Source organism: Elephas maximus, chromosome 16 (assembly GCF_024166365.1).
Source record: "Elephas maximus indicus isolate mEleMax1 chromosome 16, mEleMax1 primary haplotype, whole genome shotgun sequence".
Lineage (NCBI taxonomy): Eukaryota > Metazoa > Chordata > Mammalia > Proboscidea > Elephantidae > Elephas > Elephas maximus.
This window is the reverse complement of record NC_064834.1, coordinates 81,776,295-81,801,419: the sequence shown is the minus strand read 5'-3', so window position 1 is coordinate 81,801,419 and position 25,125 is coordinate 81,776,295. Positions and strand designations below refer to the sequence as shown.

At 50.6% G+C, this 25,125-nt stretch overlaps 1 protein-coding gene across 6 annotated transcripts in view; it reads right to left on the bottom strand.

Moving 5' to 3' along the window:
• Positions 1 to 25,022, bottom strand: part of JAKMIP3 (Janus kinase and microtubule interacting protein 3) — a 116,325-nt gene extending 91,303 nt beyond the window's left edge. Inside the window, exons 1-2 of one of the 6 annotated variants that reach the window (XM_049855485.1) lie at positions 9,805 to 10,564; positions 8,815 to 8,941 (exon numbers count right to left, since the gene is read on the bottom strand). The gene's annotated coding sequence lies outside the window, so the exon portion shown is untranslated. Of the gene's footprint in view, positions 1 to 1,874; positions 1,976 to 8,814; positions 8,956 to 9,804; positions 10,565 to 24,477; positions 24,554 to 24,944 lie in introns of those variants that run through there. The other 5 variants (XM_049855486.1, XM_049855490.1, XM_049855487.1 and 2 more) reach the window with 5 other exon arrangements.
• Between the last annotated feature and the right edge of the window lie 103 nt (positions 25,023 to 25,125).

Genomic DNA, 25,125 nt, shown 5'->3' with positions numbered 1-25,125 from the left:
GCAGGTCTGGAAGCTGAGGAGTCAGGATAATAAAATGATGTGGTGCCTGTCCTTCATGGAATTCCTGGCTCACAGAAGCCATGGTTGAGATCAACCTTCAAAGACCTTCTACAGTATGCTAACACTTATCTTAGTGGGGCTACTTCCTAAATTGGAGGGCTGAAAAATAATTCTTACTTTCTCCTTTATAGGTCCCTAATAACTTAGCAATAACTAAGTTGTCTTACTGATACTTACTGAGACATACCTGAGACTGGCTATGTAAGTGGACTAGGGATGTAACTACTTGTCATTGTTTTGATTCTGCCACTCGCCCTTACCTGTGGGAGAACCACCCAATTATGTAGACATTGTCAGAAAGGATCTAAAACGGTGGGGGCTTACAAGAAGTGCCTGAGTAGTAACAGGAACTGACAGGATCTCTGCTAGGTACATGCCTTGAATTGGAGAGGTGTGCTCTCAAATCATAAGGAGGCCTGGTGGCACAGTGGTCAAGCACTCGGCTGCTAACCCAAAGGTCGGTGGTTCCAACCCGCCGGCTGCTCTGCAGGAGGATGACGTGGCAGCCTGCTCAGGTGAAGACTTACAGCCTCGGAACCTTCGGGGGCAGTTCTACGCTGTCCCACAGGGTCACTGTGAGTCAGAATCGACTCAAGAGCAACTGGTTTGGTTTTGGTTTGGCTCTCAAATCATAACAGAATCAAGGAAAAGGAAACTTAGACACAAATACACACGCCCACATGTTCCTCACCTTAAGCATGAATGCACTGTCTACTTTCTGGAATCCCCAGAGAGCCTCAAACCAACACAGACCCGAGAGCTCTTTATTTGTGATACTATGAATATAAATGAGGCTCATCCTACGGCCTGGTTCACTTTTCTATTGCTCTGCTCCCCTCAGAAACTAAGGTAACACTTTACTACTCATCTGCTCAAAAGGCTGAGATCTACCAAAAATACTCTCTGAGCTAAACTCCGACCTTGATTTTAGCTGAGAAAAATCTTCACTGGAGCTTGTTACTGGTTCTCGCCTGGTATGGACCAAGAGCAGAATCAAAGACAAAAGCAAGTACATATGCCTTTTTTTTTTTTTTTTATGCTGTTAGCCACTCACGCACGGCCAGTCTTGGGCACATCTCAACAGCATCAGTAGAGTGCTTACTCGTTGCCAAGTTCCCTGTGGTATTTTTTTCCACCACAGCCCTGCCCCCAATCTGGGGTCACCGAGGCCCATGTGGTAATGACCGCTTCTTTCAAAGGAAAGTGATGGAAGTCAGCTAATAAGCTCTTGTTTCCCAAAAACACTTGCGTCCCTTGCATAAGAGGTGATGTCAATGGACAGATGTGAGTCCAGGCTAGGTTGTACAGAGAAACACCGTCCAATCAGAGAGCAGCTGGGCGGTGCTGACCGGAGCCACAGACCTGCCCTCTCCTTAAAGACGAAAGCAAGGAGCCAAGGAAGTCAGATCTAGAGCCCCAGCCCAGGGAGGAATCAGGGAGCTGAGGCTACGGGCTATGCAAAGAAGCCCTGGGGTGCTGTGTTTAGCCAGCACCACACCTCGCCCACCCTGCCAGGTGAACAGTTACACGCTTTGAAAATGTGATAAGCATCATGTGATAACAGCTCCACCTTCCACACCGGGGCACGCAGGCCCAGCCTGCTGTAAATGCAGGCAGGAGTGCGAGCATAAAGACAGTGTGCCATCATCCTTACACTCGAAGATGACCTGTCATCCAAACCATCAGCTTGCAGGCTAACATGCATGAACACTAAACACAGGCAAGAATACAAATGCAATGAACCTGTGCAGAAAGACCTCAGCCCCAAATGAAATTAAACAAGCCTCTGCAGTTTCCAAAAAGCACACACTCACATTCCCAAGCCCTGCCTGGCTACGCACTGCTCCCCCGTTTTCCATCCTGACCGTGGGGTTCTGCTCCGTTCCTCCAACCTCTGGGCGTGGATGCCTGCTCCTGAGCTTCTGTGACTCAGCAGAGCACTGGGCTTGTATTTTCAGATGGAATTTACCACGCTGCGGCTGAGCTGGGGGAGGAGACATTCCCTGAGCCGTTTCTAAGCTGAATCCTCTCGCCAGGCTCCCTGGAGCTCTCTCCGTGTGTGGGAGCGCCGAGCACAGAGACGTCCCTAACTCGGTGCTTTGCTCAGTTCATGGCGAGCAGGGCAAGGACTGGGGTGGTGTCTGCAAGCTGCCATGTTTCCCTATATTCAGAAAAGGAGGAAACGTGGCCCCACGGCTTGGCCGTGGCCTCACAGGAGCAGGGGCCGTCTGGGGACAGCTCTTGCCAGCAGGGTCTTCCCATTCCTGGCACTTCAGGATGACCGTCCTGCCCCCTTTCCTCTGGGTCAGGGAGTGCCCCTTGGAGTTTGAGTAGCTTTCAGGTCGACAATATGAATGAATGGTAGTTTTACTTTAAACAGTGAGGTTTTAGAAGGGCTTCTTACTCACTAGACTCAAGAATGGAAACGCACAGATAAAAGGCAGTGAGGACTAGCCCTCTTGTAGCATTGAGAAGCACCTGGCCCAGCGCCCCCCGCTGCAGATCACAGCCGACTCATTAACGAACCTCTTGGAAGGCACAGCCCAACCAAGCCTGCTCGAAAGAGGCGCGGCCATGCAGGATCCCACGAGGGAGGGTGCTCAGGGCCCCTCTGACTCCATCAAGGAGGCTTATGACTCTGGTGCCAGAGGCCTCCATCTCCCTGCTCAGACCCAACTCCCAGCCTGCCCCATCTCCCACCCTCTTCCATCTCCCCACCTTCCCCCATGCCCCACCCTCTCCCATCTCCCACCCTCTCCCATCTCCCCACACTGCCCCATCTCCCACCCTCCCCCATCTCCCACCCTCTCCCATCCCCCACCCTTCCCCATCTCCCACCCTCCCCATCTTCCCACCCTCCCCCATCTCCCACCCTCCCCATCTCCCACCCTGTCCCATCTCTCACCCTCCCCCATCTCCCATCCTCCCCCATCTCCCACCCTGTCCCATCTCTCACCCTCCCCCATCTCCCATCCTCCCCCATCTCCCACCCTGTCCCATCTCTCACCCTCCCCCATCTCCGACCCTGTCCCATCTCCCACCCTCTCCATCTTCCCACCCTGTCCCATCTCCCACCCTCCCTATATTCCACCCTGTCCCAACTCTCACCCTCCCCCATCTCTCATCCTGCCCCATCTCCCCACAAGGCCCTAATTCCTGACCCTGCCAGGGTGCGGCGAATGGAGGCTACACTTGGGTCCAGAACTGATCCTTGTTCTCAGCAGGCCATGCCCCACGGCTGGCTATGAGGACCCTACTTCCCCACTCAGCTTCTGACTGTGCCCTCCGTGACCTTGCCCACGCCCCCTCCAGGTCTCCCAGTCGACCCAAACATTGTCTCACCCCAGGACAGCCTGGCATCACCATTCTGACAGGAGCCCAGAGAAAATGCCAACAACACGACTGTGACACTAACAAGGCAGGAACCTCAGCTCTTGTTGTCCTTGCTGTTCGTCTGGATCTGGTTCATGCTCACAAGTTAGAACAAATCCCAGTTGCGGCCATGGCCGTCCTGGTGATAAAAGGACGACAGTGACATAGAGCACCCTGGTAGCCTGCACACCTAGTCATTCCCTTCACACTCACAACGACCTGTCTGCTGAGCCAGCGGTACTTTTCTATTTCACAGGGGAGGAAACTGAGGCACCAAGAGGAGTCGGAGCAGGATCCAAACGCAGGGGGCTGGCAAGAGGTGGAGGTCTCAGTCACTGCCCCACACTGAAGGCACAGGTGCAGCCACGAGACACAAATGCTTGCACTCGCGAGAAGAGCCCCCATCCGCCACCCGGCCCATCTCAGAGGGCCAGCTCCTCTGTGCGTCTCAACGTCAGGTGCAGACGGCCCTGCGACTGGGAACAGGGGGCCACATTCTGAATGTGCCTGTCCTTGCCCAGCAATTTCACTTCCAGGAGTTTATCCTAAGGACATGACACAGTAAAGTGTGTGCGCACAGCTTTTATCGTGTTTAACAAATACTTTCACAGCACGTACCCTGTGCCAGGCACTGCTCTAAGTACTTTAAATATAACTCATTTAAGGACGATTATGGCAACGTTGCCTATAACGTAAAAGTGAAAAATTGGAAGCCTCCTAAATGGCCAACAAAACAGAGATGATTTACAAAATGAGGGAATGCTCACGTCCCAGGATATCATGTCGCCGTCTGAAACTGTCACAAGTCTACGCTTACTGCTGTGGAAAGATGAGCACACATATTGTTCAATTTTTAAAAACAGGCTGTGTAAGTGAAGTAAGTCAGACACAGAAGGACAAATATTGTCTGATCTCACTTACATGAAGTATCTAGAACAGGCAAATGCATAGAGACAAGCTTATTAGTGGTTACCAGGGGCCAGGGTGGGGGGAGTGGAGAGTCACAGCTTAAGGAGTGCTGGGTTTCCATTTGGGGGTTTCTGTTTGGGGGGAGGAAACGGATACTGGTCACGGCTGCACCACATGGTGAATGGAATTAATGCCACTGATTCTACACTTAAAAATAGTTAAAATGACAAATGTTTTGTTATGTATCTTTTACCACACTAAAAATTGGTTAAAATGGGAACTTTTTGTTATGGATAGTGATATAAAAATACTACCACAATAATTAAAAAAAAAAAAGGCTATAAAATGTGCGTAGTACGATCTCATTTCTGTTTTTAAAAATAAGCGTGCGTGTGTTGCAGTCACAGACACAGGTCTAGGTGTCCACACCAACATGCAGCCGTGGCTCTCTGTGGGTGACAGGGTCTCTGTGGGTGACGACAGGGTCTCTGTGGGTGACAGGGTCTCTGTGGGTGACAGGGTCTCTGTGGGTGGCTGACAGGGTCTCTGTGGGTGGCTGACAGGGTCTCTGTGCGTGATTGACAGGGTCTCTGTGGGTGACTGACAGGGTCTCTGTGGGTGACAGGGTCTCTGTGGGTGATGACAGGGTCTCTGTGGGTGACGACAGGGTCTCTGTGGGTGACAGGCTCTCAGGTGACTCGATGTGTGCTTTAGATCTTTGTGAATTGTCCCAGAGTGTGCGTGTTCTAACAATATGTATTCAGTTTTGGAATCCGAGGAAACTCTGTTTTCATTTTCAAACAAACATACGCATCCTCTCCGTGCCTTTTCTTGTTCTGACCACTGTGTACTTACAGACTCCCCCCCCAGGGAACTCAGGGGGAGCCAGTCGTTGGCAAGGCCTCACGACAACTTGGGGTAAGGGTGGTGTCACCAAGAACCATGTTAATCTACAAAACTTGAGGAGCAGCTTGTTCATTTAAATCACATCTGTACCTTAATTATTAAAATAAAATGTGCTCATTCTAGGAAATTTGGAAAATAAAGGAATATATAAATAAGAAACAAGGTCCTTCACCATCCTTCTTCAGAGGCTGAATGTTGAGTGGGGCTCGTGGGAGGACTGCCAGCTTCAATCCCATTTTTCCAGATCTCAGACACTGAGACCTAGCTCTCAAAGGTGCGCTCAGCCGGGCTCCACAGCACAGCCACCTGAGTGACGAGGACATTCTGAGGGAAGGAGGTTTACAGAGATGTTCCACAGAAGTCCTGGAATCTCTGGGAATCCTCCATTCACTTCACGGTAGAAGTGGGCTTCCGGCCAGGTGCCATCACCCTGAGCCCCTAGTCGCCTCCCTCTTAGCCTTCCTCCTCCACTAGCTCCACCCCCGCTTACCTATGCTCTTCAGGGGAGCTTGGCTGCCACCGTGATCCCCCAATCCACAGCTCTGCCTCCTCTTCTCTGTTATACCCGGGGCCACACATGCTCCTGCTGGCCAGGTATCCATATCGCCTTCAGACCAGCACGTCCAGAAATAATCTGCCCCTTCCCCAAAGCCCCTCCTGTTTCAGTTAGTCACTCCGCAGTCCAACAGTTACCCAATAAAGACCTGGCTGTCAGGTTCCATTCCCACCCAGGGCACCTCATGAGCGGCCACCACTCGCCTGTCAGAGGAGGCTTGTGATTCTGAGCAGGTTTCAGCGGAGCTTCCACACTAAGACAGACTAGGAAGAAAGGCCTGGAGATCTGCTTCTGAAAATAAGTTAGTGAAAACTCTGTGGGTCACAATGGTCTGGCCCACAACTGATCATGGGATGGTGCAGGACCGGGCAGTATTTTGTTCCACTGTGCATGGGATCACCACGAGTCATGGATGGACTCCACAGCAGTTCACAGCAACAATCTGGCTGTCACCCCTGCCCCCCTCCCTCCCTGCTGGACCTGCACTTTCCCTCCTTTCTGGTCATGAGACCCCTGGGTCCCACCCCCATCACTCCAAGCCACCCCCTCCTCTCTGGTCCAGGCCAGGACCCCCTCTGGGGTGACTCCAGCTACCCCCTTCCTCACACACTCCCACCCACCACAGTCTCTTAGGGCTCAGACCTATTTTTATAAGAAATAGAGTGTTATAAACACAGCTAACCACCCACACCCCTCCGGCCCCACCAGGCAACCACTAATCTAAACTTGCTATTATCAGTGGTTGGTTTTATATTTTCACTCTATAAGTGTACATTCGTGATCATATTACTGCTTTATGTGTTCTGAAAAACAGCATACATGGTATCGCACTCTAATACACGCTTTTGCAACGTCCTCTTTCACTCAGCAGCAGTACGTTCTCCAGGTGTATCCAGACTGAGGCTTGCAGGTCTTCGTTCGTTCTCACTGTGCTCCTTTGTATGAATGAATGAAGGAATAAACCGTGTTTATGTATTCATTTCCCACCTCTTCCCCTGCTGGTGGGGAGTTAAACTGTTTCCATGTCCTCATTTTTCCAAACCATGCTACGATGAACAGTTTGCTCGCATCTTGTGCACATCTGCACAGATGTGTTCAGAACGGGTACCTGGGAGCGGGGCACTGGGGCGTAGGCACTGGGGTTTCTGACTGCTCGTTACTGCACCCTGCTCCCCATGGCAGCTGCTAGTCGTGGTGAAATGCCCCCCCATACCTCACCAACTGCTGACAGCGGCCAAGCATGAAGGGTCTCTCCCTGTTGCATTTAGCTGCTTTTCCCGACCACTGACATGGTCCGGCCTCCTGTGGTTTGCTTATTTCACGTTCCCATCTTTGGACTGTCTGGTCCTCCTTCAGCCTTGCTGGGTGAGCTGGGTTACTTGGCATTCATGTCTCTGAAGGAGGCCCTCTCAGGTCCCCGGGATGCATCCTTTGTCAGTGAAATGGGCCCCACACATCTGCTCCCACTCTGCGTAGTCTTTTTCTATTTTGTGTTGTTTTCCGTCATATAAAACCAAACCTGCTGCCGTCGAGTCGATTCCGACTCGTACCATTTTCCATCCTTTCCTTTGTGTTTTATGATTTTCCTATTTCTTGTTTAGGAAATGCTTTGCTGGTATAAAAGGCATTCTCCCGTGTTCTCTTCTCAAGGATTCAGTTTTCTCTTCACCACTGGGTCCTTTCACGTGGGAACCAATGTTCATGCCACACCCTCCTTGTTGAGAGCTGGCTCCTCCCGTGGTCTGTGGGGCCAGCATGGTTGCAGGCATGACCCTGTTTCTAGGGAACGTGATGCTGTCTGTCTGCCGTGCTGGTCTCTCCATCACTCTCTGCCCTCACTCCCACTGCCCTGTCTTAGTTACACGTATTTGCGAGTTGGGGCGGGGAGGGGGGGCGGTTCTCTTCCACCTTGTCATTCTTTAAATTTGGTTTCTCTTGACCATTTATTCATTCTTCCATGTCGGTTTATCAAGTTCAATGAAAACCCTATTTGAATTTTGACTGAAATGCCACTGAATTCAGAGATTAACGAGGGGAGAACCTACATCCCTTTGCCTTATACCTGAACGCAGTACAGTTCTCCATTCATTCAGGTCTTCTTTTATGTCTTTCCATGAAAAGTTGTACGCTTTCTTCCTTTTTAGGATTGCACAATTTTTATATATTTCTGCTCCCTCTCCTCCTCTCTGTCTCCCTCCTGTAAAGCTGAGCTGGAGAGAATGCTACTTACGTTTAATCCAGCATCCTAGCGAGTCTGCGAAGAACGTTGTTCAGGTTATCTAGACAATGATTCTACCCTGACAAGAAAAGCTTTGAAAAATGACAACTTCCCAGTTCCTCTCTGGATTGCTACGGTAAAGTGAACGCACCCTTCCTCTGGACATTCAAATAGCCATGAATCAAAATGACCAGTGAGTCCAGACTGGCCGTCGTGGAGCCTGGCTCCCTGTGGCCAAAGTCCTGCCTCTGTCCCTGAGCTGAAGCTCCGATGTGCCCACCTGCTTCTGTCCCTGCGGACTGGGGCCTCCGCAGCCATCCCTGAGACTTGCTGCTGCCACCTTGATCCCGAGGCTGCCTGACACCCTCTGATGACCAGACAGCTTTGGGGCGTCCCTGAGGCCATACATCCTGCAGGGACACCCCCAGCACCAGGAGTCAAGGAGCAGAGCCGAAGCAGCATCGGGGCTGCCGACCTGTCCCACAGGAGGACCGGTGCTCACTGTGGCTCAGCCGCCACATTAAACCCTTTACTTGGAAACAGATCAGCACTGGCATCTCCGACGTCTCCTCTGACTCTGACAAGTCAGATGCCCGTCCTCCAAGAAAGGTTCTTTCTGGCAAGTATCACATCAAAGGCATCTGTGCCACGCCTGCTACCAGGAGGACAAAGGTCCCCTGGCAGGCATTGCCAAAGATGCTTCGTTGTGATGACCCACATCAGTTGTTCCCCTGAAAGCTGGCACTGCTGTGCCGCTGGGGCAGTACCAGGGACCTCCTGAATGAAAGCTGACCTGAGAAGGGCTTCTCCTCCCAGCCTGCAGGGGCACTAACAAAGGCCAGAGAGTTTCTACCAGGGACGCTGCAGCAGAAAGTCACCACAGGGCAGAAGCCAGGATCTTTTCATCTGTCTGTGAACACCTGTCAGTGTCAGACGAAGAGAACTGTCATCAGAAGGTTGGGTGGTGAGCGGTCACACACCGGGGCCTTTGAAGAACATGCGCCTGCCCTCTGATGTCTCTATTCCACTGGGAGTAAAACGCCTGGAGGCACTGGACAAGAGACCAGAGGAGCCACGGTGGAAAGACGGTCTCAAGGCCCCTGTGGAAGCGAGGGGCAAACAAGGCTGGCTCTCCTGAAAGAGCTAGGGCAATGCGGCTCATCAAGCAGTGCCCCAGAGCAACTAAGGGGAAGAAAGTGGAGCTCAGTCGGGGTCCATCAAGACACCCAACAACCTGGGCGTGCCCCTTACCCTGCTTTGTGAAACCGACTTTATTAGCCTGTACACACGCACGGGTCCATATAAAAGCCAACATGATGTAAGGGATCCATGAGAATTTTAAGAAGAGTCTCTGTTAGCCTTGCTGGGTGGACTACGCGCCTCTGAATTTCACACCCCAGTGTGCATTGTGTGCTCCCTTCTCTGTGACACCAGCACCCCTGCTTCCATCTGGAGGCCACTCCCACCCGCACGCCTGCTGCCAGCCACCCACTTAAGCCTGCTCTGTCGGTTCACACAGTCAACAGTCACTGACTCGTTCTGGGCTCCTGCAAACCGGCTAACCACTCACATCAGAAATTAGTTCCTCTGCCCTCGTTCTGTATTTTCACAAACAAATGAAACAAACACTTCAACCAATGAAAGTCATCTTGTGCCTGAAGTTACCCCACCCTCCCGCACCATACTGGGCACTGAGACCCTGGCTGTGGCCCTGTGCCCCGTTCGTCTGTCTGTCTCACAGGGGTCCAAAGAGCATTATCACCAGAGGGTTTAACACACTCACAGCCACCAGACGCCCGAGTCCAGCCCTCGGTCAGGTGACGGTGAGAAGAACCTGGGATGGCCAGCCTAGCTCTCGGATTTGCAGGTCCTGGCAGAGCCCCTCGTTGGTCCGGGAAGTGGCCTGGTAGCAGGTCTTGCTTGCTTGTCTGTGACCAGAGGCCTCTCCCATCTTATAGTGTCCAGTTGAGAGTGAAACACAGCACCATTGTGTTCACTGCTAAGTGGGGCGTTTGACCCAAACTACAGAAAGAATAAGCTACATTCATGACAGGTAGAGTGACGCGGATGGCTGTCCCAGGCTAGAACTGGAGATGACACGCCTTTCATCTGGGTTAAAACCACAAGGCACAGCTGCTGGCATCCCAGTCCATGAGTGTCTTGCACCAAGAATCTGACAATCCTGCTGCCTGAGGCCTCTCATCCCTTCGGAAATGGAATACATCGCTGCATATGAGGCGAGAGAAAGGCGAGGTAGAAAAAAACGGGAGCAGTGGTGGTTCAGCCATGAATGCAGGAGACCCAGGTTCGATTCCTGGCCAGTGCACCCCATGTGGAGCCACTACCCGTCTGTCAGTGGAAGCTTGTGTGTTGCTATGATGCTTAACAGCCTTCAGTGGTGCTTCTAGACTAAGACAGACTAGGAAGAAAGGTCTGGGTCACATCGGTCCAAACTGCAACGGGTCATGAGGATGTCGCTGGACCAGACAGCGTTTCGTTCCATTGCACACGGGGTCACCATGAGCTGGGGGCCGACTCAGGGGTAGCTAACAACAACAGAAAAACACATGGGCTACTGTTATTAGAATTAGTGACAACTGCCAATGTAATTGTGCTTTGCGGTGTGCTGAGTACAGCCCTAAGACAGACCGACGGACAGGGGCACCCCACCCCCAGGTGCCCTGGAGTTGCAGCACTTAGAACTCAGGTTTGAAGGATGTGCACATGGTATGGAGAGTGGAGGGGTGGAGGCCGCTGAAACCCTGCCTCCGGATGCTTGAACCAGACCCCGAGGGCAGAGGAGCCAGACTAATTACGCCCCGCATCACTGCAGGCTGTCTGGCTGCAGGCGGGAGCAGGGTGAACCCCAGCATGAGTGCACAGCAGGGAGGGCTGGTGCTGGACACCAAAGGCAGCTCATTACTCTCCTGCTGACCAAGTTCAGACAGAATTTAAGATGTCAAAAAAAAAAAAAAAAAAAGGAAGAGGCAGTGAAGTGAGAGAAGACATTAATTAAAGGTGAGCGTTTGGCACTCGCAGGGCTCCTGGCTCCGGGCAGGTTGACCAGCTGCCCCGTCAAGCTCTCTTGCGGGGAGCTCCCTTCCCACTCCTCTTAATTTGATTTCTTCGAGGCCTGCAGTCTTTTTGGCAGAGCCTTCTTTGCTTCAATTTCCTTCCAAATGTTGGCAAAAGGAGAAGCTGAATTTTAGTTTATCCTCACCACTTCTCAGGCCAGTTCCTCCTGGTGACTGTTCTCGAGACAAGTGACTGCAAAAGCAGGGCGTCTACACTGCACTTGACTGTGGGTGGCACTGTGTCCTTGATGTCTGGACGATCCCCTTGACAACACCTGCTTCTGCCTTTCTGAGGCTTAATTTTAAAGATCCTGAGAGGGGTCTACATAGTTCTTTAATGACGCGTTTGCTCCTCCTCCCAGGGAGAGGGACGGCTCCTAGTGGAAGAAGAATTTGCCACCCACCCCACAGCTAAGAACTTTTCGAACTGCCTATCGGGTTCCAGGACAAAACAGACCCCAACCATCCTAAGAAATTTGCCCCTCGCAGAGCCCAAAAAGCAGCCAGTGCCCTTCGGATACACCATAGGGTCCAGCCTGCCTTCTTCTAGCACAGGTGGGAGTGCAGGAGCCTCCCCGACTCCGGCCCCTCCAAGTACCTGGGTAGAGGAAGGCAGAGCTGCCCGTTGGAGGGGCTGCCCCCATCCCAGCAGGGACCGCCTGGCCTTTGGAGGGCTGTCCCTGGTGCTGCCCTTCTCATTCTGTTCCTGACTTCCGCTCACTGCCCGCCCATTAGTCTGCTCTAGCAATGTGTCTGGAACCCTAGTGGTAACCCCACCATAACCTACACTACCAACCAGTCCTGCCCCAACTCTGACCTATGGCCATGCTTTTGGCATCAGCTCTGCTATGGACTCTGTTCAGGTCATTTGTTGGTCTGGAGAGTGGGGGCTCTGGTTGAGACTCAGGCACACCCTCCCTGCACCATGCCCCATCTGGCCCAGTCAGCCTGACCACTCACCTGCCTCATATTTGCCAGCCTAGCCCCCGATGCTGGTCTGTGCCCCTGTGGGTAAGTGGGAGAAAAACTGTAACCCAGAAGTTATTCTGGACCTTGTTCACAGAGAAGGCTGCAATTCTTAGAAAACAGAAACTATTGGGAAAAAGAGAAGGGCATCCAGGCCTTTCCCAGACATGTCCTTTACACAATCAGAACTCTCCCCAGGCTTGCTGGCTTCTCCATGCCATGGTTTACAGGGGCACTAGGCATTGGGATTAGAGGTGACTATATGATATGAACACCTCATTCCACGTCATCTTTGAGGCTCACCCTTGGCCGTCCCAAAAATGAACTTAAAACACAGAAACATCACCTGGAGCTTATAGTCCTGGAGTTTACAGTCTTACTTCAGGCGTCCAGCTTTTGCTCTCACTGCTCCCCCCGGGCAGAAACCCACATCTCCACATTATCTTCCCCTCCCCAAGGAGGCGAAGATGAATCTCAGAACTCCTTGCCAGGTAAGGCTGGGCCAGGTTAGGTCAGAAAGACTCAGCTCCCGCTGAAGGCGGCAGAGGCTGAGAGGCCATATGCTGGTGGTCAGCCTCGACTGCGAGAGGCAGGCACTGGTGAAGGACCAGAGCAATATGGTCCTAAAAGGGCCGAAGTACACATGCTTGGACCTCTGCCCACGGCCTCTTGTAGGGTGGGGGGCACAGGGGACATGTGGTGTCAGCAGCTGCTGTGGGGCAGGAGAGTCCACTTCCACAGGCAGCGACTCGTGGACTCTAGTGTGGCTTCTCATGTGTGATGGTTGTGCTCCTGGAGGGAGCATCCCAGAAGGCCTGGGCAGAAGCTGCAAGGCTTCTTACTACGCAGCCTGGGGAGACTCCCAACATCACAACTAGCTCCTACAACCAAGGCAGCCCAGACTCCAGAGACAGGAATCAGACGCCACCTCTCCAGGGAGGAGGGGCAGAGAGTCTGCTGCCATCTTAAATCTGCCACAAAATACCCAGGGTGGGGCCAAACCACCATCACCAATACCCATGTGGTCTGAGAAACTGCAGGAGCCAGCCAGGGTGAGACAAAGGGGCTTCTGATGGCTCTGGAAGCTAGAGAACTCAGAAATCACTAACGAGTCTTCACCCTGAAAAGGAGGGATCCCCACTTAAAGCAAAGGCGTGGTGCGCCAAGTCAACCTTGATCAAAGGATAAATTTTTATGCAATTTTGCATGAAAAGAGAGAAAAACAAAGAAAATCCCACCATAACCAAAGTTAAAAGATGACAAAACAGGAAAAAAGGTACATGCAACTCAAATCAAAGGTAAAGGGCTAATATTAATATATAAACCAAAACCAAACCCGTTGCTGTTGAGTGGATTCCAACTCACAGCGACCCTACAGGACAGAGTAGAACGGTCCCATAGGGTTTCCAAGGAGTGCCTGGTAGATTCAAACTGCTGACCTCTTGGTCAGCAGCCACAGCCCTTAATCACTACGCCACCAGGGTTTCCAATATTAATATATAAGTAACTTCTAAATATCCAGAAGAAAAAGGCTGAAAAACCCCAGTGCAAAATGGGAAAAAAAGGGCAAGAGATATGAATAAACTGGTCACATAAAATGACATGCAAGCACTGTTTACAATAGCAAAAAGATGGAAGCAACCAAGGTGCCCATCAACGGATGAATGGATAAATAAATTATGGTATATTCACACAATGGAATACTACGCATCAATAAAGAACAGTGACGAATCTGTGAAGCATTTCATAACCTGGAGGAACCTGGAAGGCATTATGCTGAGTGAAATTAGTCAGCTGCAAAAAGACAAATATTGTGTAAGATCGCTATTATAAGAGCTCGAGAAATAGTTTAAACAGAGAGGAGAATATTCTTTGATGGTTACGAGGTGGGGGAGGGAGGGAAGGAGGGCGAGAGTTTTTACTAATTAGATAGCAAATAAGAACTATTTCAGGCGAAGAGAAAGACAACACACAATACAGAAGAGGTCAGCACAACTGGACTAAACCAAAAGCAAAGAAGTTTCCTGAATAAACTGAACACTTTGAAGGCCAGCATAGCAGGGGTGGGGGTTTGGGGACCATGGTTTCAGAGAACATCTAAGTCAATTGGCATAATAAAATCTATTAAGAAAACATTCTGCATTCCACTTTGGAGAGTAGCGTCTGGGGTCTTAAAGGCTAGCAGGCAGCCATCTAAGATACATCAATTGGTCTCAACCCACCTGGAGCAAAGGACAATGAAGAACATCAAAGACACAAGGTAATTATAAGTCCAAGAGACAGAAAGGACCACATAAAGCAGAGACTACATCATCCTGAGACCAGAAGAATTAGATGGTGCCGGCTACAACTGATGACTGCCCTGACTGGGAACACAACAGAGAACCCCTGAGGGAGCAGGAGAGCAGGGGGATGCAGACCCCAAATTCTCATAAAAGACCAGACTTAATGGTCTGACTGAGACTGGAAGGACGCCAGTGGTCATGGTCCCCAGACCTTCTGTTAGACCAAGACAGGAATCATTCCCAAAGCCAACTCTTCAGACAGGGATTGAACTGGACTATGGGATAGAAAAATGATACTGGGGAAGAATGAGCTTCTTGGACCAAGTAGACACATGAGACTTATGTTGGCAACTCCTGTCTGAAGGGGAGATGAGAGGGTAGAGGGGTCAGAAGCTGGCCGAATGGACATGAGGAGAAAGAGTGGAGGGAAGGAGTGTGGTGTCTCATTAGGGGGAGAGCAATTAGGAGTATATAGCAAGGTGTTTATAAATTTTTGTATGAGAGTCTGACTTGTTTTATAAACTTTCACTTGAAGCACGATAAAAAAAAAAATTACAAAAAAAAAAAGACATGCAAACAGCCTTTAAATACAGGAAAAGATGCCTAGCCTTACTCACGTTAAGAGAAATGCAAGTTAAAACTACTCTGAAATTACCATTTTTCCCGTCTCTGGTAGGCACCCAAGAATCTGACAACACTGTCTGCTGGTAAGGTTGTGAAAAGCACATTCTCCATACACCGCTGGTCTAAGTCACAGTAAAACTCCTGTGGAGGGGATTTTGGCAATGTTCAGGAAAATTACAGAGCCATTTTCTTTTTGACCTGGAAATCCCACTTCTAAGAATATATTCTAAGATATGCTGGAAAATATATGAAAGTACGTATGCCCAAGGCTATTCACATGGAACTATTCCTAATAGCAAAAGACTGGAAACAAACCAACTCTTCACCATAGTAAATTAGGTGACTTGGCTAAGAGGTGGCCCCATGATGGAGTGCTATGCAGCTACAAACAAGGAATGGGAAGGTCTCTACACAGTGGTATGGAGTGGTCTCCAGGATATGGTGTGAAGCAGAACAGGGTCAGAGTAGGGTACTTTTCACCTAAGAAAGGGGAGGGGATATGTACACCCATAGGCATTTGCTTAGGTTATCTTTAAATGGAATGATAAATTAAAAACTTTTTAAAAAATAATACCCAAGGGTAGGGAGAACAGGGTTAGTAGAAGGAGGATGAAGAAGTTAGTCTTCCCTGAATGTGCTTTAATTTGTAACTTTGTATATGTTTGAGCATACAACTAAAACAATACTAAACCAAAGGGAAAGAAAAACAACTAAAACAACACTAAACCAAAGGGAAAGAAAAACAACTAAAACAACACTAAACCAAAGGGAAAGAAAAACAACAATCCCTAAACAGTGGAAGAGGAGAGAAGCAAATGAATCCAGTGAATAATGTCCTCAAGATAAAAAGAAATGCAAACTTTTTCATTGAGCAGACTGTTGTAAGACATTGGTATTATTATTCTCATACTATTATGTATATAGTGGAATAAATCAAAGAAGTAATCATAATAATATCATTAAAACAAAACAAAACAAAAAACCGTTGCTGTCAAGTCAATTCCAACCCGTGGCAACTCTATAGGACAGAGTAGAACTGCTCCATAGGGTTTCCGAGGAGCAGCTGCTGGATTCGAACTGCTGACCTTTTGGTTAGCAGCCAAGCTCTTAACCACTGTGCCATCAGGGCTCCATTAATGTCATTAGGAACCAAGAATTTCACCTAAGGGAAAAGACACAGAAACATAAAATCAAACAAGTAACTTCCCTGTAGCCTTAAATTTGAATTGGAAATATCAGTATCCGCTCACGATGTTCTGGCCTCTGAAAATCTTGGAAGTCTTGGCCAATGCAGTAGCAATGAGCTCCCCTGGACCTCAGCTTTGTGGAGCTGTAAACAGCATTTCCCACTAAAAGGAGCTAGAGCTTCTAGAGGAAGGGCTGATTCCAGGTGTACACAGGACATGTATAAGATGATTCTGGGACATCTTGTCAATCAGGAAACAAGGAAACTGTCAAAGACTATTGGGATCCTGTCAAAAGGACAAATGAAGAAAACAGGAGAATATTGTTTTGACTTGGAGGTAGGCAAGGACTTCTTTGACATAATGCAGGAAGTGATAACCATAAAAGATAAAAACTGATTAATCAGACTTTATCAAAATTAAAAACCTCTACTCATCTTTACTCATCAAAAGGTACACTTATTGAAAAGACAAATACTGTATGATCCCACTTGGATAAAATATCTAGAATAGGCAAACGTATAGAGACAGAAGTCTATTAGTGGTTACCAACTGTGGGCAGGAGGGAGGAGGGAAAAGCAAAGAGGGAGCATTGCTTAGGGGTACTGAGCTTCTGTTAAGGGTGATGGAAGTTTCTGGAAATGAAGAATGGTGATGGATGAACATAATACACAGTTATGGATACCTCCTAGACACAACCAAACACCTCACGGGATTGGTCTACGAGGTGAGAAGGATTAGAACCATAGTCTCGTGGGGCAACTCAGTCAACTGGCACAATATAGTCCGTGAAGACAATGTTCTATATCCTAGCCTGGTAAGCAGCATCTACAGTCTTAAAAGATTGTAAGCAGTCATTTAAGGTACAACTACTGGTCTCTACTTGTTCGGAGCAAAAGAAAAAGAAGTAAACCAAAGACTCAAAGAAGTAACTAGTTTATAGCACCAATGGTCTACACCAACAAGGACATCACCTACCTTGAGAATGGAAGAACTAGATAGTGCTTCGCTACCACTAACAACCATTCCAGACAGGGACTCAATAGATGGTCCTGGACAGAATGGGAGAAAATTGTAGAACAAAACTCAAATTTCTTAAAAAGACCAGACTTACTGGATCCACAGACACTAGATGAACCCACAAGACTGTTGCCCTGAGATACTCTTTAAGCTTGAAACTCAAACCACTCCCAGGGGTCACCTTTTAGACAAATGACAGATTGGCCCTTAAAATAAATATCACCCATGAGTACTGTGCTCCTCAAAATAATCATCTAAATGAAACCAAATGGTATACATTTACCCCAGACCAAAGATGAGAAGGCAAGGGGGGGGGTGGGGAGGGGAGACAGGGAAGCTAGAATAATGGAACTAACAAACCCATAGAATGACCAAAATACTGATAATGCTGATAGAGTGTGAAAAATGTAACCAATGCCACTGAACAATCTGTATAGAAATCATTAGATGAGAACCTAATTTACTGTGTAAACTTTCACCAAAATCACAATAAAACATTAAAAAAAACAACATGATAAACATAATTAATGTTGCTGAATTGTACATGGAAAAAATGTTGAAGTGGCAAATGTTTTGTTTTATATTACCACGTTATTTAAAAAAGAAATGTACACTTGAGAAAATGAAGAGCAAGCCACAGACGGGGATAAAATAGTCACAAAACATATATTTGACAAAGGACTGATATCCAGGATATATAAAGAACATTAACAATGCAATAAGGAAAGGCAAACAACCCAAAAACAGACAAACAAAAAAACCCAAAAACCAAGGTTTGAACAGATACTTCACCAAAGAAGATAGATGAATGGCCAACAAATACTAAAAAGTGCTTGACATCATTAGCAATTAGGGAAATGGAAATTAAAACCATAAGGTGATACAACTGCCATTTACGAGAATGGCTAAAATTAAAAAGACTGAACACACCAAATGGTGGCAAGGATGTGGGGCAACTGGAACTTTCCTAAAAAATGGAGCAAAAGCTTTGGGGAGCATTCTGGCAGTTTCTTATAAAACAAAATATACACCTACTCTATGTCTGATACTAGGAATTTACCACAAGAAATGAAAATACTGTCTATGTCACAAAAAGGTGTACAGGAATGTTCACTAAGGAAGATGACGTAGGCTGTGCAGTAACCAGGAGGCCCTGGGTGACTTCCGGTCCCAGGAGGCCCTGGGTGACTTCCGGTCCCAGGAGGCCCTGGGTGACTTCCGGTCCCAGGAGGCCCTGTCTACTTCCGACCTACTGGCGGTCTGCTTGCTAAGAATCAGGCCCTGGAAACCCCGTGGAGCACAGTTCTGCTCGGACACTCACAGGTTGCCATTATTCAGAGTAGACTCCACGGCAACTGGATTTCATGTAGCAATCAACCCCCCAAAATCTGCTTCCCAACCCATATACGATAGCTTAGCTTCACGTGAAGACAGAGAATCCCGAATCATCAAAGTTATTATGAGGAAAAAGAGAAAACTCCTCAAATCCCAGCCCCACCATCCTTCACACTCCCAGTCCACCCTGCTTGGCCACAGGCTTTGTGCAGACCAAGAAGAACAGAGGAATGAGGCTAAGGAAGGCGCAGCAGGACGACCGGCAGAAAGATCAGAGCCACTCTCAACATAAAAGTGCTAAAAAAAAAAAAAAAAAAAAGTATGGAACAGGTCAACACAGTGAGAGCCAGAAAGTAAGTTCAAAGAGCTTAAAGGGCCAGACCCATTTGAAGGGTAGGGGGAGCAATTTAGAGAGACAAAGGCCACGTAAAGGGCTGGTGGGCAACACAAGGAACGTGCTCAACCTCAAGAGGTGAGAGTGGTGCAGAAGGACAGATGAGGTTTAAAGGGAGAGCCTTTCAAACGCACAACTTCGAGGGGCGACAAATGGCAGAAAAGGAAGGGAGAAGCTCCCTTTGGCAATCAAGTACAGCAAGAGAAAAGGAGAAAAAGGGAGACATTCAGGGTCCTGCAAGATAAAAGATAAGGACAAAACTGGAGTACTCACAACTCCCTCCCCATCACCAAAACAAACAAATGAACAAACCCACTAAAGTGCCTGGACTTGGCTGTATGGACAGAAATGGGCGCCGTGGAACCAGGAAGCTTGGGATCTGGGTAATGCCACCATTAAGACAACAAGAACATCAGCAGCTCCGTGAAGCAATACACAACCTCACCTCTGTGGCATTCTTGCCAAAATGTATAACCTCGTTCTAATCATGAGAACACATCAGATAATTCAAACTGAGGGACATTTTGCAAATGACTAATCATTACCGTTCAAAAGTGTCAAGGTCATGAGAGACAGGGAAAGACCAAGGGGCTGACCCAGCCTGGAGGAGGCCAAGGAGAGACGACAACTAGATGCGGCATGGGCTCCCCATGGGGTCCTGCAGCAGAGAGGACATCAGTGGGAAAACTGGGGACATCTGAATGAGGTCTGCTTGGTTCATAGTCCTGGGCCAATGTTTGTGTCTTGGTTTTGATACTATTAACACTGTGACATAAGATGTTAACATTAGGGAACCTGGGTAAGGGGGATATGGAAACTCTGTATTATTCTTGCAACTTTTTTGTTAGTCTAAAATTCACTAAAAATATCAACTTTTAGCAGAAGAATGTTCATAGCTGCATTATTTATGAGAACCTGACACTGTAACATTGGTGGCTCAGGGGTAGAATTCTTGCCTTCCATGCAGGAGACCCAGGTTCAATTCCCGGCTGATGCACCTCACGTGCAGCCACTATCCATTGTCAGTGGAAGCTTAAGTGTTGCTAGGATGCTGAATAGGTCTCAGTGGAGCTTCCAGACTGAGATGGACTAGGAAGAAAGGCCTGGCAATCTACTTCTGAATATCAGCCAATGAAAACCCTATGGATCACAACAGTCCAATCCAAAACCAATCCTGGGGCTGGCACAGGACAGGGCAGTCTGGGGTTGCCCCCTCCCTCTTCACCTGGCTGCTGGCCACTTCCTTGGGAGCCTGCTCTGACCTCCCTGACTGGGTTAAAGTCCCCGTCATGGGCTCTCACAGAGTTCTGAAAACTTCTTAGTGGCGTCTGTCATAGCTTAAACATGACCAGTGTCTGCACGGTGGTTTCACTGCTGGGAGGGCAGTGGCCATGTCTGGTTTGTCCGCCACCACCCCCTGAAGGCCAGCAGTGCCCAGGAGTGTTTGCTAAGTGGGTAACATGACAGGCCATGGCAGGCCATTGGATGTGACCAGGAAAGGAGGGCGGTGGCTGCAGCTTCCCCCCTGCGAGCATCTTCCTCTGGGTCCCAGGAGGCCACCTGGGACATGAGAAGAAAATCTGTGAAAGCATCGTCTGAACTGCCCTGGAAACTCAGAGACCTCCTGGGATCCATTTAGCATGACCCTGAGGTCAAACGCTGCGCCGCTGTCAGAGGACCATGGGTGAGATTTTACTTCCTGGCTGACTCCCAGAACTTCACTGTCCGCCACGGAGAGGATGCGATGATAAGAACTGCGGCTCCGGGTCCCAGGGTGGGGGGAGCAGTCCTGCATGCTCCTGCAGGGAGATTCCACAGAGCTCTGGCTGGTCTGCGGGGGCTGGGCTCGGTGGGCTGGACTCCGGGGGTTGGGCTCCGTGGGATTCTCCTTCCCCGGAGAATCTCAGCCTGTTACAGAAGTGGAGCATGGAGGGGACCCTCACCCCGAGCCTCCTGGTAACTTGTAGCTCCAGCTGAAAACAGTTCCCCCTGCACTTGCCCCAGCTGGTTCAGACTACAGCGCCCCAGGGACTGTAAGGAGCACATGTCCTGTGGGAACCGAGTCTACAAGAGAGCCTTGGGGGTAGCAAAACGCAATCCTGCTTCCTCCGCTGGTCATCTCAAACCTGGGGCAGCTTGGATGAGAAAGGATGAGCCAGCTCCATTTATGATATAAAAGATGGACAGGGCCTAGGACGCTTTCATCAGCAGAGGAAGAAAACATAGCCACGTTAAGAAATAAATTATTATACAGCTTCCCAATGAGGAAGAGCAGGTCATAGGACCAGCCAAGCAAGGTTGACCCACAGGGGCACTTCAAGTACCTGGTTTTATTAATTATTTCTAGTATCTTAACGGTCCATTGTGAATTACAGCTGCAGAAGAACTATAAACCCAGATGGAAGAAAACAGACTCAGCACTAAATGATCTGCCTTATTACGTAGCTGGGGTTTGGCTGTTAAATAGAAATCAGGCCTCATTCCGGTGAACCTCAAGGTGAACCCTGGAAGGTGCCAATGGTTAACAGACTCACTGCTAACTTGGAGGTTGGAGGTGCCTCAGAAGAAAAGCCTGGAGATCTACTTCTGAAAAATCAGCCACTGAAAACCCTGTGGAGCACAGCTCTACTCCAACACACATGCGGCGGCCATGAGTTGGGGTCAACGCGACAGCAGTTGGTTTTGGTTACTGTGACCTCAGATTTGACACCCTGTTTATATTCCTAAGGCCAGTCTGGGTTGGTGAGGACACTAAGGGACACACCCTGGCCTTGCCACAAAGAGGGTGAGGAGGGAAAGATCAGTAAACCAGGGCCCTGAGTAGAAGGAGTCCCAGCAGGACAAGCTCCGGGCTCGGGAACACAGGCACCCATGGGAAATGGACTTGTACACCAAGGCAGGGACTCTGCTTCCTCTGCGGCCAGTCTCCGGCGCAGGAACGCTGCAGTGATAGACAGTTAGGTCATTTCGGCAGCTCAACCATCCCCTCTGCTAGCCCCCGTGCAGCCCAGCTTAATGGCAGCTTCTGTTTCTGTCCATCTCTTCTTGTGCATAAAACACGATTACTACTGTCCACAGGGCGTGTAGAGGTGGAGTCGTGTAGTGAGGCCTTGATGGACAATACTGGATAGAAACACAGAGCACAGAGTCTCAATATGCGAAAGGAGACACCTGACCCGGCTGTGGGCCCAGTGGGGTGGAGGGCCTACCCAGCCCCAGGACCTCAACCGTCTGTTCTGAACTGGAAAAGCAATTCCCAGGACTCAGTCCTCTGTGTGTGGTGGCGCAGCCCCCGCTCCTGCCTCTGCCCTTGAGCTGGCATCTGGCCAGCTGAGGATGGCTGGGCAGGCCCTTCTTTTACAAGCCTTCTTCCCTCCTGGTGGCTTCTCCACTGGCATCACTCAGCCCTGCCCAGGGCCCCAAGTCACCACCTCAATCCCAACACATCTCTTCATTCCCTGAAACACACCCACGCTCCCCAACCACACAGTTCCCCAGGTTCTTGGAAAACACGTGGAGCCAAAGCAGGTGAAGTAAGCAGAGTTGTGCCTGGCATACAACAAGAGCTACGATGGCTGACAGTTTTTGTCTTCAGTATTTTCCCTTTCTTATCTCCACCCCTCCGCCCCCCTTGTTATGCTGTTTCTCATAAACTGAGATCTCACAACTACCCTGAAGGCAAACTTGTGGTGCTAAAAACCTTAGCTCCTAAAACTTGTTGGCTGTGATGCCTCCAAGGAGCACTGGCAAGTTAGAGCCACACTGGCTCCCCTGGGAGTTCAAACGTGAAACCACAGCCCCTGCAGGGCAAGCCTGCCCTGCTGTCTGGTTGTCCCAACTGAACCCCCATTAGTTGGCTTACTCTTCCCTGCCAGCATCTGGTTTTCAGTAGGTGTCATCAGTACTGAGGACAACTGCTGGGATCAAGGATGCATAAATATTTTCAATACGAATAAAGTCCTTTAACAGTAAGCTTATACGTAATGTTTCTGTCCAAAATCCTATTTCATGTTGAAATTACATCTTTAATGAACCCCCAACTGAAACCCATTTTTAAAAGTTACTTTTTTCCAAAACGTTCTCATTTGGGAAAGGCCTGGGGCTCGAGGTAAGGCCTGAGAAGCTGTGCTATTCATTTTCTTCTTATCAGTAGGAAGGGCCCCCACCAACCCCGGCCGCCTGGAGCTGCTGTTACTGCCGGCCTAGGCGGCAGCCCCCCGGGAAGGAGGCACTGTGAAGGGCTGGGCCTGAGCACGGTTCTCCCTCCTGAAAGCATGGTCAACCCGCCTTACATGCTGGAGGCACGTCTGAAAGCTAAACGTTACTGCTCTGAACTTGAGTTTCCAAGGACATAAGCAGACCTCTACTTGCCAGGGACATGGGGTGGGGGTGGGGGGGAATTCTGCAGGTAGTTGCCAAAGCCAAGGCCAACTTAGGGGCCGGTCAGCTTTCAGAAAGCCATCTGAAACAGGCTAGGTGACACCGAAGAAGGAGGACTTGTTCCCCCACTTCAATCCTGAGCCCCCCCTACCCCGTTACCTTCTCCTCCCATCCTCTCACACCCCGCCTGCCCCCCCCCCCGCAGGTCGTTCCAGCACCTTCTCTGGAAAGTGGGAGCCAGGAAGGGCAGAAATGGCATTCCCTACTTCCTGCTGTTCTGCCCGTCTGCAGGGTCACCCTCCGCTTCTCACAGCGACGGACAGCAGGCACTGAGGAAAGCCTTCATCCCGCCGATGCCCGAAGGCGACACTGAATCCAGACGAAGATGCGCTGCAGGAGGATTTGATGCGGGTCCCGCAGCTTCCAGGGGCGGAGGGTCAAAGGGCTTACGTAAGTCTTTCTCCAGGAGCGCTGTCACCGCCGGCACCAGTGATGTGCTCATCAACCTGCCCCTCAAGTCTCCTGGCCCCTCATCACACCCTTCCTTATTCGGTGCTTCCGATATTCTCGCCAGCTTCGCCCACGCAGCCCCGGCAACGGGACCCCGTGACATTAAAACGGAACCCCCCTCAAAAAAATAGCCAGCCGAGGCAGGCCGCGCCTTCCCGACGCCGGCATACTCGGAGCTGCGGGAACGCGGGAGTCCCTGCCTGCGCTGTCGCCGAGCACCTGCGCGCCCAGCCTCACTCACGCGCGGAGCCCGGCGGCGGCGGCGCGCACCTGGCGGCCCCACCCCGCAGCCGGTGCCCGTGTCGCCGCTAGAGCCCTGCGGCCTGCGCCCAGCCCCGGCAGAGGCGAAATGACCGAGCAATGAGCGTAGCTGAAATAACCGGCCTGTGACCCGGCGACGAGGGGGCTCGGAGAGGAGGAAAGGGGCCCCGCCCTAGGCAGGGCACCCGGGCCGCAGGACCCCCGGGATGCCACTGGCAGCCCCGTCACCTGCCACCCCATCCCGTAGTCCCCCATCCCCCAGTCACCCCAATACCCCCCGCCGCCGCCCCGGCGCGGCGCCTGTGCGGATGGGGGCGGCCGCAGACCCGGACGGCTCGGGCGGGGCGGGAGCGCAGAGACCCCGCCGCCGCCCACGGGCAGGGCGTCCCGAACCCCGGGGACCCGCCCGAGCCCGCCGCGCACCTGCATATCCGTTCCTCGCCGGTTGCCGAGCGACGCGCAGGGTGGCACCGCGACGCGGGGAGGCGCGCGGGCTCACCGTACTCCGGCGGCTCCGGGCCCGCGAGCTCCGAGGCGGCGGCCCGCGGCCCCGCGCAGCCATTGCAGTGGCGCTGCGGCGGGCGGGGGGCGCGTCACCGCCGGCGGGGCGCTCCCCGAAAGCCGGGCCCTCCCCTGCACTCCCTGTTGGGGCCGCGCGGCCGGCGACATCCCCGACCCAGCCGCTTATTTCCCTTTTCTTGCTGGTTTTATTCTTCTAGGGAGCGGGTTTGCAGTCAGTTAAAAAAGATAACCCTGAAAATAACCCTGCTGTTACCGGCGGCAGCGGTGGGTGGGGGGCTAGCTGAAGGCCAGACCCGGCTAAATGCGGCGGTGGCTGTCGCCAGGGCCGCGGGCTGACCGGCGACTTACTAATTTGAAGAATTCCTCACCTACGTTTCCTGTCGCATGCTAGCAGCCATGAAGCAGCAAGAAGAGTTGCACTTGTGTATCTAGGCGGTTAACCCTTGGCTTCCCATCTCCAAATGCTGCCTTCCGCCGTCCTGCTGAGAAAAATGCTTTTTGGAGCCCTGCGTTGAACAAGCCTTATGGTTACTCCCCAACACAGACCCA